Consider the following 21872-nt stretch of genomic DNA (forward strand, 5'->3'; position numbering starts at 1 on the left):
TACAAATCTTGCATATTTTTGTCATATTTTTTCCTAAGTATTTAACATTTTTAATATGGGGCTTATTTTAACTTTAAACATCCCTTGGGAAAAATCTTTTGTTCATTAGTAGTGTAGTACAGAACTGTGTGTGAACTTTGTATACTGACCTCATATCCTGTAATGCTGATGAACTAGCCTATTCAAGTAGTTTTTTAAAAGTAAAATGTATGAATATTCTATATAACATGTTATCTTAAGTAAATATAATTTTACTTATTCAAATTTAATTTAGAGCCCTCATTCTCTTCTCTTTTCTCCCCCTTTCCTTTCTCTCTCTCTCTCTCTCTCTCTCTCTCTCTCTCTCTCTCTCTCTCTCCCCCTTTTGCAGTGGCTAAAACCTTTAGTACAATATTGTGTAAAGTAGTGAAGCCAACAGCCAACTTCTATGTCTGATCTTTTGCTCTGCTTTTTTTTTTTTTTTTTGGTACCAGGGATCGAACTTGGGTCCTTGAGCTTGCACAGCAGGCAGCAAAACCACTGAGCTAAACCCCTTGCCTCTATGTCTGATCTTAATGTGAAAGTATTTGATACTACTAAGTATGATGTTAGCTATATGTTTCTTTGAAGATGCCCTTTTTTCAGTTTTAAGATAATTTCTACTTTTTCTATTTTGGTGTGAGGTTTTTAATTAATTTATTTTGACAATGGGAATGAATGTTTGATTTTTTTCAAGTGACATCCTTTTATTCCTGAGATGAAACCCTTCTGGTTCAGAATACAAAACCACATTTAAAAATCAATCACTTTTCTATACATCAACAATCAACTACCAGAGAAAGATATCAGGAAAACAATTTCATTCATGGTATCTTCAAAAATCCAAAAAATATCCAGGAATCAACCTAGCCAAGGAAGTGAAAGGCCAAGACCTCTCAGTGTTTAACTTGATCCCTGGGAATTGGTGGACACACTTCTCATTGTGTGGGGTGGCTCATTGAGGTGTGGTGTTGGTGTCTATCTCTGGTCCCTTGTCACTTCCACTCTGGCATTCTTCCCCTGCTCTGCCTCTGGGCCACCATGAACTAAGCATGCTTGCTCCATTATGCCTTTGTGTCCTGATGTCTCTCCTTTGGAGCCAGATGACCATGAACTGAAACTATGAGCCAAATTAAACCTCTCTTTAAGTCATGGGTACCAGGTATTTTGACCCAGTGACTAAACAATGACTAATACAGACCTCTAGACCTACTGAGAAAATAATCAGCCTGGAAAACTAGAGATCAAAAATGCTAGCCCCACTCAGCCTGTCCTTGCCATTCCTGCCATTAGAGTAGCCACTGAGCAAGAGAATCCTGAGATATAATCTTCTGCATGACACAAGCCATGACACTGTGAAACTGATTGCTAGTTTCCAAGGAAAAAGGGCACAATGAAAGTTTCAGAACTGAAGAAAAAAACTAAAGAAGACACTAGACGGTGAAAAGACCTATGTTCAAAGATAAGTAGGATTAATATTGTTAAAATGGACAGCTTACCAAAGCGATCTACAGATTCAATTCATTTGCCATCAAAATTCCAGTGACATTCTTCACAGAACTATGAAAAGCAGTGCTAAATCCATATGAAAATATAGAAAACCCAGAATTGCCAAAGCAATCCTAAGCAAAGGGAGTGAGGCATCACAATACATGATTTCAAATTATGTTATAAAGCCATATAACAAAACTGCATGTTACTGTCACAAAATTAGACACAGACCAATGGAATAAAACACAAGACAGAGGAACAAACTCATAAAAGTACAAGTATCTGATTCTGAAGCTAAAACTAGAATCACCATGCAGAACCAGCTGTACAGCCCCTTGGTATGTACTTGTAGAAATTTTTGTCAGTATAATATACGTATATCTCCATAGCCATAGTTATCATGACATGAAGTACTCATCAACAGATGAACAACTAAAAAATGTGTATATGCACAATGGAGTGTTATTCCACCATAAAAACCAAAATTATTTCATTTACAGGAAAAATGAGATGATCTAGAGATCATCATGTTAAGTGAAATGAGCCAGACTCAGAAAGACGAATATCCCTTGATTTCCTTAATATGTAGAATCCAGTTCTTTTTTTTTGGTACTGGGGATCGAACTCAGGACCTTGCACTTTTGAGGCAGGCACCACTGAGCTAAATCTCTTGCCCTCAATATGTAGAATCCAAAAAGATGACATGAAAGTAGAAAGGAGACTATTATTATATGAGAGGAAGAGAATAAGGGAGGGGAAAAGGAGGTTAAAGAGTAATGAAAAAAAAATTATTAATTATATCACTGCAGATCGTGAAGTTGACATGAATGTACTAAGTGAAAAAGTGCCCGCTACAATTTGTTAAGTGAGAGAGCAGCTTACATAACAGTATCTGTAACAGGCAATATTTTATTTTAAAAAATACATTAATGAATAGATGGTAAAAAATTTTCTGGAATTGTTTTCACTTAAATATTTTAATCTGTCTCAGAGAGTGAGCACATTTTTCTTTTTTTAAGAATACTTTTTTGACTTGTGCTATTATAACATATTTAAATAGCAGATATTAATAATTGCTACATAGTGTTCTGAGGGTATATCTCAGTGATAGAGTGATGGTCTTGCATATTGTCAATATCTAGCAGCACCAAATTAAAAAAAGAAAGAACTCCTTTATGTGAGATATGTTAATTAGCTCATTTCACAACATGTGTATACCTCAAAATATCTTAAATATATATGATTTTATTTCTCAATTATACTCAATATAAAAATCCATTGGTTTGAGTGCATTATACTTTTATATATTTTATTTGATTTGCCAGAATTTTATTTAGACTTTATTATTTTTGCTTTCATTAGGGAGGGTGATCTATACTTTTGCTTTCTTTCAAGATTTTTATCTTATTTTTATATTATTGTACCACTTGTCTTACTGAACATGTTACATCTCTGGAAGGGTCTGTGTAGAATTAATATTTTCATTCTTAAATGATAGAATTAATCACAAAGCCATCTGTGCTTGAATTTTTCTTGTGGAGAATTTTTCTTTAAGATTTTAAATTTTTTATCAATTATATTGGTACATTTAAGATATACAATGTAATGAAATTCCTCATTGGAATTTTGCACCTTTACATAATCCATCTTGGTTCTTGTATTTTCCCCATTCCCGTGCCATCCATTCAACCCCTCCACCTCTCCTTATCTACAAAGACTTAGTTTCCATTTTTTCTTTTTCTCATATTAATTCCACTCACTTCTTTCCTTTCCCCAACCCTTGCCACTCCTTCCCCTTTGCCCCTTTTCTTCCTATTTCACATTACCTATTATACCTTTTAGTCCTTATTTACACTTTCAGTTTCTCACACTAGAGAAACTTCTCGGTATTTAATCATGTGTGTCCTATATATTTCACTTAAGAGTATCACCTCAATGTGCATACATTTAGCTATAAATGTCTCTAGTTTCTCATTCTTTATGGCTCAGTAATACTCCATTTTATTAAAAAACAAAACAAAACACGTTTTCTTTATCCAGTCTCCAGCCGATAGGCAATTGGGCTGTGTCCAAGTTGTAGCTATTGCGAATTGTGCTGCTATGAACATGGGTGCACATATATCACTGTGGTATGATTCTTTTAATTCTTTGGGGAAGATCCCCAGCAGGGGAATAGCTGGCTCAAATGGCACTTCCAGTCCTAGTTCTTTGAGGTATCTCCATACTGATTTCCACAGTGGTTGCACCAGTCTTCACTCCCACCAGCAGTGGAGCAGTGTTCCCCTTTCTCCTGCAGCCCCACCAGCATTTGTTATTGGTTGATTTCAAGAAGGCAGCCATTTTTTCTGGGGTGAGGTGGAATCTCAGTGTTGTTTTCATTTACATCTCTCCAATGACCAGTGATGCTGCACATTTTTTCATATGTTTATTTTCCATTTCTACTTCTTTGTCGAGAAATATCTCTTCATTTCAGATGCCCATTTTTGGACTGAGTCTTTAAATTTGGGAGGTCTGATTTTTTAAAGTTCTTTATAGATGCTAGATAGTAGACCTTTGTTTGAGGAAGAGCAGGTGAAAATTTTTTCTCACATTGTAGGTGGTCTCTTCACCCTGTTGGTGGTTTCTCTTGCTATGCAAAAGCCTTTTAGAAAGAAGAGATCCCACTTGTTGATTGTTTGTGCTAGTTCACGGGAAACTGAGGTTTGGTTCATAAAACATTTTCCTACACCAATGTCTTCAGGAGTTCTTCCTAACCTCTCTAACAGCCAGTTTAGTGTTTCTGTTTTAATATTTAGATCTCTAATCCATTTTGACTTTAGTTTAGTGCATGGTGAGAGATACAGGTCTAGTTTTAATCTTTGGCAAGTTGAAGCCCAATTTTTCCAGCACCATTTATTAAAGAGGCTACCTTTCCTCCAGTGAGGGTGTTTGGCTCCTTTGTCAAAGATGAGATGGCTGAGTGTGTCTGGTGTTGTTTCTGCATCTTCTCATCTGTTCCACTGGTCCTCAAGTCTGTTTCTTTGCCAGTACCATGCTGTTTTTATCACAGTAGCTTTGTAGTATAGTTGCAGGTTGGGGATTGTGATACACACTGCCACGTCTCTGTTACCTAGAATTGCTTTTGCTATTCTGGGTCTCTTCTTGTTCCAAAAGAATTTTTGGATTGTTTTCTTGAGGTCTATGAAGTATGTTGCTGGGATCTCAATTGGAATTGCATTAAATCTATATAGCAGTTTTGGAAGTATGGCCATTTTCACCATATTAATCCTTCCTACCCAGGAGCAGGGGATGTCTGTCCATTTTCTGATATCATCTTCAATCTCTCTTTTCAGAGTGCCATAGTTTTCAGAAATGAGGTCTTTGATTTCTTTCATTAGGCTGATTCCTAGGTATTTCAGTTTTTTGGATGCTATTGTGAAAGGAATTATTTGCCCTATTTCTCTCTCAGTGAGTCTGTCATTGGTGTAGAGGAAAGCTATTGATTTTTGTGTGTTGACCTTGTAACCAACTACTTGACTGAATTTGGTTATTAAGTGTAGAAGACTCTTGGTGGAGTTCTTGGGGTCTTCTATATACAGTATCATGTCATCTGCAAATAATGACAATTTGAATTCTTCATTATCTATCTTTATTCCTTTTATTTCCTTGTCTTTTCTAATTGCCATGGCTAATGTTTCCAGAACTATATTGAGCAAGAGTGGTGATAGTGGACATCCTTGTCTTGTTCCTGATTTGAGTATGAAGGATGTCAGTTTTTGACCATTTAGTATGATATTGGCTGTTGGTTTTTCATAGATGGCTTCTATCAGTTTGAGGTAGAAACCATCTATTCCAATTTTTTGTAGGGTTTTTATCATAAATGCATGTTGGATTTTGTCAAATGCTTTTTCTGCGTCTATGCAGATAATCATATGGTTTTTGTCCTTGGCTCTATTGATATACTGTATTACATTTATTGATTTTCGTATATTGAACCATCCCTGCATCCCTGGGATGAATCCTACTTGATCAGGGTGTATGATATTCTTGATGATCTTGTGCATTCTGTTTGCCAGTATCTTATTAAGGATTTTTGCATCTATGTTCATTAGTGAGATTGGCCTATAGTTCTCTTTTTCAGTTGGGTCTTTCTCTGCTTTGGGGGTCAAGGTGATGCTTGCTTCCAGGAATGAATTTGGGAGTATTGCTTCCCTTTCAATTTCATTGAAGAGTTTAAACAGTAGTGGCAGCAGTTCCTCTCTAAATGTCTTGTAGAATTCAGCAGTGAAGCCATCAGGGCCCGGGATTTTCTTAGTTGATAAGTTTTTAATTACATTTTCAACTTCATTGGTTGATATTGGGTTGTTCAGAATTTTTAGGTCTTCTTCATTCAACTTTGGTAATTCATATGTATCTAGGAATCTGTCCATTTCTTCTGTGTTGTCCATTTTATTGGCGTATAGGTTCTGGAAGTAGGTATTGATGATCATCTGAATTTCTGCTGGGTCTGTTGTCATTTCACCCTTTTCATTCCTAATTACATGGATTTGGGCCTTTTCTTTCCTTTTTCTGACAAGGTTGGCTAAAGGTTTGTCAATTTTGTTGATTGTTTCGAAGAACCAACTCTTGGCTTCATTGATTTTTTTGTAATGTTCTCTTAGTCTCCATTGCATTGATTTCTTCTCTGATCTTTATAATTTCCTCCCTTGTATGAGTTTTGGGGTTGTCCTGTTCTTCTTTTTCTAGAAGCTTGAGGTTCAGCATCAGGTTGTTTAATTGGGCTCGTTCTGTTTTCCTAATATGCATATTCACTGCTATGAATTTCCCTTGTAAGACTGCTTTCATTGTGTCCCATAGATTCCAATATGTTGTATTGTCATTTTCATTTAATTGAAGGAACTGTCTGATTTCTTCTTTAATTTCCTCTGTGACCCAGTGGTTATTCAGAAGTATGTTGTTCAATTTCCACGTGTTTATGAAATTTTTTGAGTTTCTTTTGCTATGGATCTCCAATTTCATCCCACTATTGTCTGATAATATACAGGGGAGAACTTCAATTCCTTTGCACTTACTTAAACATGTTCTATGTGTGAGTATGTGGTCTCTTTTGGAGAATGACCCATGTGCAGCTGAGAAGAATGTGTATTCTGATTTTGTGGGGTGGAAGACTCTGTAAACTTCTGTTAAGTTCATTTGTTCAAGAGTTCGATTGAGTTCTAGTATTTCACTACTTATTTTTAGTCTAGTTGATCTATCTATTTGTGACAGTGGGGTGTTGAGGTCCTCCACTACAATTGTATTAGTGCATATATGACTTTTCATGTCCATTAGTATTTGTTTTATATAGTTGGGTGCACTGGTGTTTGGTGCATAGATATTTATGATTGTCATCTCTTCCTCTTGGATTCTTCCCTTTACAAGGATGTAGTGTTCTTCTTCGTCTCTCTTAATCAGTGTTGGTTTGAAATCTACTTGATCTGCCAAGAGGATAGCTACTCCTGCTTTTTTTTGGGTTCCTGTTGCATGGAGTATTGTTTTCCACCCTTTCACTTTCAGTCTATGAATTTCTTTTTGAATTAAATGTGTTTCTTGTATGCAGCAAATTCTTGGATCTTGCTTCTTGACCCATTCTGCCAGTCTATTTCCTTTGATTGGTGAATTGAGACCACTAACATTGATGGTTATAACTGATACATATTGACTTATCATTGTCATGACTTTTTCTTTTTGTTGGATTCTCCCCCTTTGCATTTAATTTCTTGTTGCACCCAACAGGTTCATTATGCTGTGTTTCCTGGGGTTGTGATCGTCATTGTCTTTTCCTAGGATATTGTCCAAAATTTTTTGAAGTGATGATTTTGTATTTATGAAGTTCTTAAGGTGCTCTTTGTCATGAAAGTATCTTATTTCTCCATCAATTTTGAAAGATAGCTTTCAGGGTACATCAATATGGGTTGGAGGCTGTTTTCTTTTTGGTCTTGGAATACATCACTCCAAGCTCTTCTTGCCTTGAGGGTTTGCGTTGAGAAGTCTGCTGATTCTGATAGGCTTTCCTTTATATGTGATAGGTTTCTTTTCTCTAACTGCTTGTAGGACTTTGTTCTTCTTTTGTGTTTTTTGGGGGTTTTTTTGGTACTGGGGATTGAACTTGCACAGCAGCAGCAAAACCACTGAGCTAAATCCCCAGCCCAAGAATTTTTGTTTTTTGTTTTGGTACCGGGGATCAAACTTGGGTCCTTCAGAACCACTGAGCTAAATCCCTGGCAGTTTTCTGGAATCTTAACAATTATATGCCTATGTGTAGATATTTTTTTGATCAAGGCTAATTGGAGTCCTATATGCCTCACTTATCTGTATGTCAAGTTCTTTTCCCCTGCTTGAGAAGTTTTGTGCCATTACTTTTGTGAACAGTCTTTTTATGTTATCTGCACTTTCTCCTATTTCTTCATTGACTCCAATCAGTCTTATGTTATTCTTCTTTGCATTATCTAGCAGCTGCTGGATTGATTTCTTGTGGTCCCTTACCATTTTAAAGAATTTTTTCTTTTCCCGGTCATTAATTACAAACTTATCTTCTATATCTGAAATTCTGTCTTCACATTGGCTTATTATGCATGGTAGACTTTCAGTGGATTTTTTAATCTCCTGGAAATCTGTTTGCATCTGTTTTATGGATTCCATTTGTTTCCTATGTTGGGATTCCATCATGTTCCACAGTTCTCTAGATTTATTAATTATGTCTTGCACTATGAGCACAATCTCTGCTGTTATCTGAGAAATTATTTCTCAATTCATTTTTCCAGTACTCTTTTGTTGGCAGTTCAGGGAGTCCAGGTGGTTGAGTATCAGAGTGTTCCATCTCATTTCCCTTTGGGGTTGCTGTAGGTGATCTGGAAGTCTGCTTTTGAGGCTTGTTTATGTGTCTTCTCATTTTGAAATGGGTGGGGGGTGAGCTGCTGGCTTCTGCATGGCTCACCACCTCCTCTGTGCTGGGAGCGGTTGTACAGCAGCCTGGAAGCCTCCTCCTCTGTATTGGGAGTGGTGGTATGGCAGCCTGTAAGCCTCCTCCTGTGTGCTGGGAGCCATGCTACAGCAGCCAAAAACTACTTTCTTTATCTCAGTAATACTGTGTTCTAAAATACACTTGATGTTTCCTATTTGTTGCATCTGCCTCTTGTTCTTTATCCTTTCTTTGCTTATTTTGGATTAATTTAACATCTTTATTTTTCCAATTTATCTTCTTTGTTAGCTTATGAGCCACAAGTGTACTACTTCTATTTTATCCCTCCTGGACTATGAATTCTTTCTTTACACATGTCAGTCATAATTTCCATGATATATTCCTGTTGCTTTTGTTTAAACAATGAATCATCTTTAAATAAGTTTAACTCTTTTTTAAAAGCATGCATATTTATCTGTGTGGTTACTATATTTAGTTATTTACTTTCTTTTTTGTAGGTCTGTATTCCCACTTGGGGTCATTTTTCTTCTGTCAAGATAAACATAATATGGGCCTGCTGGTGATTAATTCCTTCACTTTTTGGATGCCCAATGACTCTTTGTTTTGAAAGATATTTTAGCTGGATATAAAATTAGAGATTCTTCCTCCTTTCACTGTTACTTGGGAACTCTCTCAAGGCACTATGCTTGGGCAATCATGGGGCCCACCTTATTTTTTAAATTAATTTATATGGTCACATAAGAAACCAAACTGAATTCTGGCAGCATGACAGAATTATACTATAGACTGGAAACAAACTCCCATTAGGAAATAACTGAAACCTAGACAAACCTCAAGCTGAGATGTGTAAATGCAAAATGTTTAGGTTTTTACTTATCAAACATACATTATTGCAACATGTAAGTACAGAATTAAATATGTTTTTCATTGTAATATAAAGCCTCAACTTTCTCTAGAAAATAACAATAACAAGAAAGAGTCTATACATGGAGTCAATACCTCTATTAGTGCTTGACATGAGCTATTGTTTCAATTGCTCATGATACACCTAATCTACCAACATAAAATACCTATGCTTTATTCTTCTCTACATAATTTAAAAGCAATTATTTGACATATTTCTTTCATAATATCTTTCTTCTTCTTCTTTTCTTTTGTGCCAGGAATTGAACTCTGTGCTTTGCACTTGTGAGGCAGGTGACAGAACCACTGAGCTAAATCTCAGGCCCTTTCTTATTGTTTTTTGTGTACTCAGCATACTCTAAATCACAGTGCTATGATTCATCCCTTCACCTCTGTTCCAGATAAAGTCTCCTCTTTGAAAGATAAAATTTCTTAGGTTTATTGACTAATACCATCATATTCTTTGCTGTTTAATGTTAACACACATGGGTAGTAGCTTACTCTAAATTGATAAATTAAGAAGACTCAGTAGAAAATCCTGTTCATTATTAATAGTTTCAAGATGTATTTTTCTGGTCTAAATGTACTATTTTCCAATTAGAACATCATCTCTATGAAATAATAAACAATCTGTAAATGACTTTAGGCAAGAACAAATTTATTTTTTCTCAATCCAGCCTGTAGCAAACATTTTCTTTTATGTGGACTAAATTAAAAGAAAACATGACACTCTGAGCAGAGAAATTATGAAATGGGCTCCTTGTTACTGTGTTCTGACTTTAATAGAGAATGAAGATTTCATGACTGGAAGGCACCCACAACATTAAAGAAGCCTCAGGCCTGTGGAGTCCTGAGGGTGGTCATGCTGAGCAACAGGCCCCAGGAATGCAAATTGTCCTCAAAGCCAAGAGTGGAGCTAGCAGGTGGCCTCCCCATTCATCTGATATCAACTCACTGTGTATCTTAGGCCCCTGAACAACTGGGAAGGGCCATTATTACTTTCTGTTAGGTAGAATAATGGCCATGCAGTGTTTCTTCACTCTGGAAAACCACACTCAAAAAAAGAGAGGTATCTTCTATCCACTGAAGGTCCCTGTCATTATCTAAATAAACATAGACATTTAACTTACATTGTGTGGTTTTAGTTTCACATATTCTCCATATATTATTTCAGTATTTTATAGAAAAATATATCTTTGGCCTTTTGATGACTGACTAAATTTTCAAGAGAGGAAAATTATGTGAATTCTTTAAGATTAACTTCTAGTTTCAATATATTTCTACTTTAAGGGTTTTGGAATAACCATAACATATCATTTCAAAACCAGCTTATAGAGTATTAACCTATAAACCTAGAAAGTGTCAGAGTAACACATTAAGTCATTTTCTGAGGTCTGAATCTGAAGCCAAACCATTTGTAACTGTAATTCTACCTGTAATTATGCACATCCATACTTACATATACACATATTGAATATTTGAAGCTATGTAGAACAAGTTACTGTCAAAATCTACTCTGACCACCACTCTTTAAAAGCTTTTGAAATGTGAAATTTAAGAAACTCATCATTTCTAGTTATTATTTAAATTTTAAAGATGTACAAAATTGGCAAACATTTAGACAATTCATTTAGAATTTCATTACAAAGTTCTTACGATGTAATTAGGTTAATATTTATTTCTTTAGTCATCTTTGAAAAGCACAATTTTAATTTCCCATCTCTAAGAGTTGTCAAAGCCCCAACAATTTAAGCAATGTTGCAAAGTCCAAGTCCAAGGTCTCCTCTGAGAGTTAAGGGAGACCTTTAGATGCAATTCCTGTACAAATAAAAAGAAAATTAAACACTGCCAATATTCAATGGCACAAGAATTCCATTCCAAAATTTGCAAACAGGAGGATTCAAAGGAATGGAACCAAAACAAGTCCAAAATCTGGACCGGGGAACATTGAGTCCTGTAGTTCCATGTGCAGCATCCAAGGCAATCCGTGGCAAGATATGAACTCCAAAGGACTTGGTGGCTCCACCCCTATGGCACTTCCTGTGTTAGTAGCTCCCCTGGTCTCTCTCTTGGGCTGGTTCTGCTCTCTCCTTCCAGTTTTACTCAGACAATCCATGCTCCTGGCTTCTCCAACATTCTTGGAGTCTCCACTGCACCTTTGGCTGCAGACTCACAGCTTCACACACTGACCTCTCAGGGGCACACAGCTTGGCCTCCCAGGCCTTCTAAAATCTGGTGGAAGCCTTTCTGACCCCACAATTCTAACATTCATCATGCATCTAAAACCAGTATCACATGGATGACACAAAGATCTGTGGCCAGCTGGAGCAGTAGCCAGGTTTTCTTCTCTATTGGCTGTAGGGGTCCTGTGCCTATGAAGCAAATCCTGAGGAACAACTTCCCTAGGCTGCCACCCTTCTGGAACATGGTGCTCTAGGGCTCTCTTTTCAAAGCAAAATCTTTCCCTTTCCCTTTTGCAGTTTTGAGGCTGCAAAGGGTGGAGTTCTGCTGCTGCTTGTGATGCCTTCAGGCCATCCTTTCTATTCTCTTGTTTCTTCACAGCAATCCAGATCTCTACTGCCCTATCTTTGTAGGCCATAACTTTACTAAAGTTTCCTTTCTGGCCAAACTCAAAATATTTTAAATCATTTTGCCGGGCTCTTTGCTCTTGATTCTCAACATAGTCCCCAATACCAGCTATACCATGGCCTCAACATTCCATTCAACTGCATTGATATTTCTTCTGCCAGACTAATTAGCCAAACTCCTTTAATCTCAGTCTCAGGGAAAGTCTCTGGAAATGAGCAAAATGCAGACAAACTTTCCGCCAGGATATAACACACATTGTCTGAAGTCAAACAGGCAATGTAGTGCTTCCCAGTAGAAACCTACCAAGCCTGGTCTGTACTGGTCTTCTGAACTCTGACCAGAATCTCCCATACAGTATACCGTAAGGTGTTCCAGCTCTAGTTTTTCAGCTGGCATCTCTGAACCTTTCCAAACTCTTTCCACAAGCCATTCCCAAAGGCTTGTGAACCATTCCCAAAGGCTTGTGAATCACATGGTCAGGTACAGTGTCACAGGAAGGACTCCACTTCTCTGGTAAAAAATTTCTATTTTAGTTACTTTTCTCTTATTGCTGAAACAAAATACCCAATGACCAAAGTTAAATGGGAAAAGATTTATTTAGCTTACAGTTTGTTGAGGTTTCAGTCCATAATTGGGTGGCTCCAAGGCAGGGTGGCACATGGCAGAGGGGCAACAGTTCATGACAGAACAAAGGTAGCAAAGCAGCAAAGGACCCAACAAGTATCTTTCTGTCCCTTTTAGCCCATCCAGACTACTGGGATTAGGGTGGTGCCAAACCAATCAATAAAGTGGTTTAGTAATCACATTTCCTTAATCCCAGCATCACACACTCTGGATTCAGCCACCTATGACTGCATGCAGCTTCCGGGGGACATCTAGACACAAGCCATAACACCTTCCAAGTGTAGTAATAAGTGCCTGAAAATTCACTATTAATGGAAATTAAGCTCCTGTTTCAGAGTTCAAGTATTTCTTCAGGACTCTTGTAGCTAGTGCTGGTGGAATCTTTTTTTCTTTCTTTCTTTCTTTCTTTCTTTCTTTCTTTCTTTCTTTCTTTCTTTCTTTCTTTTCTTCTCTCTCTCTCTCTCTCTCTCTCTCTCTCTCTCTCTCTCTCTCTCTCTCTCTCTCTCTCTTCTTTCCTTCTTGTTTCTTTTTTCCTTACTTGGGATCAAACTCTAGACTTTGCACATACCAGGCAGGTGTGGCACTCTTAAACCATATCCCTGCCCTGCTGGTGGAATTTCTTTATCTTATTTACTTCATATTGGAACTTATATATATAAGTACATATAGCTTATATATTCTTTTCTGGTTTATATTAATATTATTCAGACCAAATAAGACAATTTGTACTCAAATTCATCTTTAATTATAAACCTATTATTGTGAATATTTATCCTATTATTCAAACTTGCTAATAAAAATAAATTCCTCCACCAACCTCAATAGAAAAAATGGACTCAAGTTTTAGGTCTGCTAATACTGTTTGCTTTGTATAATTTCTAAGGTGTGGCTCACTCTTAAGGAGAAAGGCTTCTCCATAACATCTCATATCCCTGGTCTTTCTCCATTGCTTTAGTGGCATCTATGGAAAGACAAATAGGTTTGGGCCATCTCAACATGGTAGAGAAGAAAGCACTATGGCCACAGGGTAGTCTATCTATGCTGCAGAGTGGCAGGTCTGATCTAGTCCTTGGCCAATGTTAAGTCAGATACAATTATTATTCAGTAAAGAGAGGAAATTTTAGCTAGAATTAAGTAGCACTGAACAGGGATTGAATGAATAAATGTAACATTCATCTTTTATAGGGGCAAAGCCAGGATGCCCATAGGAACTGAGGTTGGCAGAGTATTCCTTCGACATGAACACAGGGTGATACGTGTTATCATTGGGGCAGTGTTAACAGTTTAAGAAAATGTAGCATGACTATAGCAGAAAGACACATTTGAGGTGGTGATTGTTAATTTATTGAGACATAAGATAACAAGACTTCATTTTTCCTCACATTGAGTGATGTGGTATAATGTCTAGAGGTGAAGTCAATTGAGAATTGTTTTTTGTTGAGCCAGCAAGAGGTAGAATGAGAGTCAACTAAGTTTTGGATGCATTTGAAGATTTATGTTTTGATGGGATTTTTGATGACCAAAGAGGAAAAGACTTGAAAGAAATATAGAAGAGCAAATGAGCTGATGAATAGAAAGTCCTATGGAGAAGTTATTTCATAAATAGATTTATGAAGGTAATGTGGCTGTATTGATGTCTACATTTAAAATATATGTTGATGAGTGGGTTAGGTAGAGAGTAAAAGGTGATAATTTGATTATATAAATTTAAAGTCATTATATGTCAAAAGCAACATTATATTTTAAAGAACAAGTAGAAAAATATTTGCAGCATACAGAATGAAGGACAAATAAAGTTACTGATTAAATATCTATTTCAAATCGAGGAAAATAAATATATCCCAATAAAAATTGTTGAACATAAACTAGGCAAATCTTGAAATAAATACAAATTAATAATAAATATATAATGAACTATTCAAGCAAATTAAAGTACTGTCAAAGTGGCATAAATATTTGTAAATCATAAAATTCAATGTTAACAGGTTTATGATATACAGTCATTTTCAAATAATACTAGTGTAAGTATAAATCACAAATACTTAAATCACTTTGGTAATTTTTGTATTGTTATTTATTTTATTTTTTAACCAATATATTTAAAATTTACATATTTATTGGATGCCATCTTATGTTTTGATACATGTATACATCGAATGTCCAATTCAAATTAAAGATGCTAAGTTTATTCATCTCCTCAAGTATTTATCACTTATTTAAGGTGAAAACTTGCAAAATCTTTTCTTCAAATATTTTGAAATGTACATAACATTATTATTGTCTGTACTCACCCTAATATGCAATACTGAACCAGAACTTCCTGATTCTATCTGTTGTAACTCAGTACCCATTTATCAGTATTTCTCTCTCTTCAGACTCCAGTGCCCACAATTCTACTCAACTTCCATTGCATCAACATTTTTAGATTCCACATATGACTGAGATTTTATGGTGCTTATTTTTCTGTGTCTGGCTTATTTCACTTAACAAAATGATCTCCACTTCCATCCTGCAGCAGTAGAACTGCTGGATCATATCATTCTATTTTTGATTTCTTGAAGAACTTCTATATTGTTTCCATTATGGCTGTAGTAATTTACATTTCCATCATCAGTGCATAAAGGCTGCCTTTTTTCTATGTCCTCACCAGCACTTGTCATCTTAATCTTTTTGATAAAAGTCATTCTTAATGAGGTGCAGTGGTATCTCACTGTGGTTTAGTTTTGCATTTCCCTGATGATTAATAATGCTGAGTACCTTCATATGCCTGTTAGCCATTTGTATGTCTTCTTTTAAAAACACTAAAAATTTACATAGACATTGACTTGCTGATTTCAAATCTCCCAATTTGTTCCAGGACATAATCAGAAATATTTGTTTCTGATTATTTTTAGGGCAGCATTATTTGGCATTGTACTGAAAAATTTAAAAACACCTTAAAGTTGAAAACACCTTGCAGAAAATAGTTACGTGAAGGAAGAAGAAAGCATTTGGTAATTTTTTAACATTATTTGAAAATAAAACTTAATAACAAAGAATATCTTGATAAATAACTGTCAGTAATAAAACAATGCATCCACAGTGCGCTCTTCACACAATTATATTTGTTTATGCATGTGCGTACTCTTCAGAGAGTGTTATGTGTTTATCCAATAGCAGGCAAAACTCGGGAAGGAAAACTGTTAGTCACATTCATCTCTGGACAGCCAGTGACTTAAAAATACTTTAAAATAGTATTTATAGTATTCATGGCCCATACCTTATGAGAACATTCAGCTATATTTTGAGGGACATCAACATAGAAAAAGCAGAGATTAAATACAAAGTTAGAACAAGGGAGTCTTGACAACAGTTGGATTCTGGATCCAGTCTAGCATAAGTCCAGGTCCCAAATCTTGTTGAATATACAAATATTTTACTCATGTTTTGCTGGGAGGGTTCTTTGTTTTCCTTTGTTTTGTTTTGTTTTGCTTTCTTTTGTTCTTATTTAGACTTAAAGTGAATTTCTATCACTTGAACCAAAGTGTGATGCCAAAGTGGCAGTATAATCCTATTCTGAATTACATAGCAATTAATACTTGCCACATAAATCTTTGTCCTAATTTTTCCCCATTTCCTTATAATGGATTCTTGGAAGCGACTGAGAGTGTCAAAATTTTCCTGGTTGTTGTTGGAGTTCAAAGAATAAGGAAGACCAGCCAGCCATGTAAACAGGAGTTCAAGGGAAAGAACACTTGTGGATTTGTCTATTTCTAGGCTCTAGTCCCTGGTTTGAATGTTAAGTTACTGGATTTTTATTGGTAAACACAAGGTTTAAAGATGATAGTAACATAATTACTAGGAATGGAATCAGGACTACTACTTTCATGCCAAATCTTTGCAACATTCTTTTCAGGAAGGCAAAATCCCCCCTTTCCTGCTACATATACCATCTCTAAGCCAAAATGTCTGAAGACAATTTTTGTTGTCAAAAGTGAGAAATATATTGGGATCTGCTTTTCAGAGCCCAGGGGTGATTCTCAACATCCTGCAAAGCATAAGACCCAGCCTCCCCCCAACAAAAATTATGCAGCCCCAATTGTCCAGAGCAAAGAAACGTGCAATAGGGGCATAAATTGACCCAGTGATTCAGGTTATCCCAACTGATCATGTTCTTTTGTGGAAGTACTGGAGATGCCTTAATACTTTGGGTCTTTATGTTCTCTACTTCTGGACTCTATTTTTTGTCTCCTGATACAGATGTCTAATCACAGTCTAAACAAGTTAATTTGATTACAGTTTTCAGGGCTCCAAAGGCACACTTTTTTATATCTAAGTCAGCTTAACTGCAATACTTTATTCATGTAGAAGAGTTGGATTATAGGATATACACATTGCAATTTTTTTCAAAAATTATCAAATAGATTTTGTTCATTAAATAAAACCTTCCAACTGAGTTTATTCTTAGTATTGACCATTACTTGGCATTTCCAGACTTTAAATATTTGTTACTCCATGTGTGTATTAGTATTTCCTTATTATTTTAATAAGTATTTTTATGCATGATAGAACAAATGAAAATCTTATTAATAGTTTATTGACCATTCTAGATTTCCATTTTACAACTTGCCTGAGTAAATCTTCACCCATTTTACTATTAGTTCCTTTTCTGATATTTCTTATTAAGTTACAAGAATCTTTATAATTTCCTGGAAACTATTTTTCCATTTCAAATATTTTTAAGTATTATTAATTCTATTGGTACATTTCAGGTATACAATATAATAACATTCATCATTGGAAATTTGCACTTTTACTTAATCCATCTTGGTTCTTATTTTTTCCCCATTCCCCTGCCCTCCCTTCAACCCCTCCATCCCTCCCTATCTACAATTAAATAACATGTTCACATGATTGCAATCCTTATGACTAAAAGACATTGTAGATCTAACTTTTTAGTTTAAGAAACTAATGTATTTTAATGTTATCTCAATACAACTCCCTAATAGTTAACTAATTACATAGATGTAAGGATAATCATCATAAGTTATATCTTTTTCACTTTTAATAAGGATTTACATTACAATACAATAACCAGCACTTATATACATATGTTTTTGGGGAAACTTGATCAGCTCTTCATTTTCCCTTTTAATTTTCACCATGCAGTGATTTTCTGTGATAAGTCATGTCAGGTATTTCTTCTTTTTATGCCATTCAAAGTGCTTATACTTCAACAAATTATTTTAAAATAGACTGTGATAGAATTTGTAAGTTTTAATTTCAACATTATTTTATTTTATATAGAACCAAGTGGCCCCTTTCTCTTTTGTTGATTCAACAAATGCTTATTTCATGCCCTCTGAATGTCAACCAGTGTTTTAAGTACAGGGACTACACTAGGATACAAAATAAAATTAATCCCTGCCCATAAGAAGCTCTATTGAGAAAAGGAAAATGATAAATAAAATATTATGTAGACTATATTACCAATTGATAGTGCCTATAAGAATTCATACCATTATAATAGGTCAGGATGAAGGCTAGTCACTACAAAGCCTACCAAGTAATTGTGATCAGTGGATTAAAACTTTGGACCAGCCCAACCTCTAGTGAGGAGAGAGAGAGTCTACAATTTGAGCTCAGTTGTGTGATTAATGATTTGATCTTCATCCCTCAATAATAAAAACCCAATAAAACTCTAGACCTGAGTCTCAGTGGAGTTCCTGTGTTGATGAATACATTGATAGTCTGGGGAGGGACATAGTCCACAGATAATGCATGAAAGCTCTACATTCTTCCATCCCTAACCCAAATCCAGACTTCGGCAATGTGTCTCTTTCATTTGGCTGATTCTGAATTGTCTTCTTTATAATAAAACTATAGTTGCAAGTATAAGTTCTATGAGTGTAATGGTCACTTTCTCATTACTGGGACAAAATACCTGACACTTGCTAATTAATTTATTTTGGCTCATGATTTCAGAGGGTTCAGTTTATGGTTGGCTTTCTCTGAGGCAGGAAATCATGGTGGAAGGACCTAGAGGAGGGAAGCTGTTCAACCCATGGCAGCTAAAAACCAGAGAGACAAAAGGGAGGAGGCAGGGACAAAAACATACCCTTCCAGGTCATGCCACCTGCTTCAACTAGGCCCTACCTTGTTTTGCACACTAAGCTATAAGGTTATCAATGGATTAATCCACCAATGAGTATAGCATCCCATGATTTGATCACCTTCTAGAAGCCCTACATTTGAACAAATGAGAATTTGAGGAACATTTTAGATCTAAACTATAACCGTGAGGCAATTATCAAGCCTGGGGGGAAGATTGTAGGGATCCCTGACTTTATAGCTGGTCATTCAGAAATGAAGACATCCTCTAGATTTGCAGCTGGTATCTAAAGTGAGGGCAGTTGTCTTAGCTACTTTTCTCTCTGCTGAGACAAAATACCTGACACTCAAAGTGAAAGGAGGAGAGGTTTATTTTAGCTCACAGCTTGTATAGGTTTCATACATAGTAAACTGGCTTCAAGGCATGACAAAGGGGTCTGATTGAGGAGAAAGAGTCCATGGCATGGCAGGCAGGTGACAGCAAAGCTTGCCTCCCATCTTTCCCTTTATAGTTCATCTAGGCTACAAGCAATTGGTTGGTGCTGCCCAGACACAGGATGGGCCTTCCATTACCCACACTCAGAATTATGCTAAACCAATTTAGTTATCACACACCCTTAATCCTACCACCTCTGAAAAGCCCCACGTATGAGCTCATGATTCTCTGAGGGCACGTCTAGATACAAACTATAAATATTAGTCTTCTCATCAAACTGCCCTTATCTTGTTGTTTTGTGCTAATTCTGGGTAGTGTCAGAATTAAATTTATTTGCAGTACTCCAAGTAGTTTTAAAAATTTGGCCTCAGAACAGAATGTGTAGCTACTAATCAGTGTAGAATACTATGTGTCAGCAATAATAGAAAAGAAAGTATTGTACTTATGTAAAACACATAGTGACTGGATTTATCATTGAGACTCTCTGTGTGATACTCTGTAAATTCAATTTATTCTAAAAGAAATCAAATTACAAAACAAAGAAAGGTTTTCTGAATATTGAAGTCTAATTTCACAGAAATTACAATAGCTTTTACTGAAGTAACTTTTCCAGATGTTTTTCTTTTTTACCTACAGAAATACATAAAGAGGAAATCTGTGGGCCTGTTCTTCCTATGGCAAAGTGAAATATGGCAAATATCCAATGGACATGAATAGTATAAGTAGTAAGCCTGAATGATGTTGGAACAAAAACTACTTTTTAAGTCATCATATTTCACTTTCTGAGATCAATGCATCTTGACTTCATTTAGTTCATTTTATTCAGCCATTTTCAAAATAAAATGTAAGGCTTTTGTTTTAAAAATAGAAAACATAAATCCAGATATAAACAGCATGTCTATGAGATTATTATAGCAACTCTAATTACAATGAATTCAATGATTTAAATTTTGTTGCATTATGAGTATAATGCTCCCAGTATTTCAGAAGCCAGGGGCTTATTTATAATGATCTTGGCCTCTCTAAACAAATCCTTAGCTAGCAGACTAAAGCCAGAAAACCAGAGATCCAAATTATACCACCCAGAATGCCAATGCAATTTTCTTTTTCATTTCCCAAAGCATCATAAGACTAAGAATTTAGAAAGACCAGCTAAAAATATGCTTATTCTTGATTTTTTAAATATGCAAAATAAAAATTTTTAAAATTTCCATTCCTTTGATATGGAAAAGTTTTAGATAACTTAATAGATTAAATATTAAGGTAGTTATAGAAACAAAATAAGTAATGTGTTCTTTTAAGATTTGCTTTTCCCATAACTCTTTGTTTAAGGTGAGGATTATCTGACTCTAACCAAACTTCCTTAACCTAACAAAGTTACCATGCCAGGGTGAGTTTACAATGTATATGGCCTATCTTGTGTCTGTAACTTGTAAACAGGAACTGGAATTGTATTTACATATCAAAGACCAGTAGGGATGAGATAATGGCTAAAAAGGATATAAAAAGGGAAATGCTGAACAAAGGGGGCGCAGATACTGACCAGACTGGTTTCTGGTGTTCCTGCCAGCTCAAGAGAAAAAATTTTATTATTTTATCCAAATTCTGTGTTTCTGTGTATTTCTTTCCAAGATTTCTGTAACACCTTGATTTCTTTAATCACATCTCTAGAAAGCTGTACTAGAAGTATTTGAAGCTAGTTTATGGCAAAGAGGAAGAATTATAAAGAATAAAAATTGCACAAAGAAATTAAGACAACATAAGACCTTAATTCTTGTATGACACAATAAAAAAGTTCACTGATTTGGAAAGAAGAAATTGTTCCATATTACGTTTAAAGACTGAAGGATAAAACTGACAGAACAACATACTGCGAATTAACATGCTACCTGTAAATCTCAGGTAGTGAAGGAAATAAAAGGAAAGTTGCTGGAAAATTTACTCTTATTCCTGTGTAAAATTAACTTACTGAAAACTTTCATTTTCACTAAGTCTTAGTGAGTATGCTGGCTTCATGTATCTATGGCATTAAGCTCTTTTACACACTAAAGCAAGCACAGGAACTCAGGAACTTGAATAATGTTTCCTCATTGCCATTTCAATAGAATTAGTACCAAACATTCCTGTTTATTGTTACCCAGATTAAAGCTATGAAGCTCAGAACATCATTATAAAAAAGTCTTATTCTTAAGAGTACAAAAAGTTTCTTTAGCCTGGATATTTCTAAAGTTTCTTCTCATCCAAAAAAAGAAATTCTGAATTGATTAACTCCACTATTTTCAATTCAGGAATGATAAATTAGCTAATATTGTATTTACCAGCCACTGAAAGTACAAACTTCCCCTGCTCAGAAGACATAAAACTTATAAAGTATAGCTCCCAAACAGGCTCTCAAGTACCTCCTGACTGCTCTCACCAAGAACCAGGGCAGACTCCAGAAAAAATTCAAGGTCAATGAAATGCCTCCTTGGAACCCCTGAATCCTTTCACAGGGTTTCTGTGCTCCAGAGTTCCTCATGTTCTTCCATGACCTCTTACAAAGTTTCTTCTGAGATTTCCTTTGTTTTGAAGGGGAGTTTCTCTGGAGGGAAATGCTTAACAAAATGACATAAATTATATAAGTGGTATTTCAAGTATTCCAAACTGCTTGGTCAGCTTCTACTTCAGGCTGTTTCTACCTCTATCTTATGATGGGGAAGACTATAAATAAGCCTTTTCTCTACAACAGTGAAACTAGTTTGATTTAAAGGTGCCTTAGGGGGCCTGGGATGTAGCTCAGTG

The sequence above is a fragment of the Heterocephalus glaber genome, unplaced genomic scaffold, assembly GCF_053883595.1.
Source record: "Heterocephalus glaber isolate CG9 unplaced genomic scaffold, H.glaber_assembly_v1.0 deba00001610, whole genome shotgun sequence".
In the NCBI taxonomy this organism is placed as follows: Eukaryota; Metazoa; Chordata; class Mammalia; order Rodentia; family Bathyergidae; genus Heterocephalus; species Heterocephalus glaber.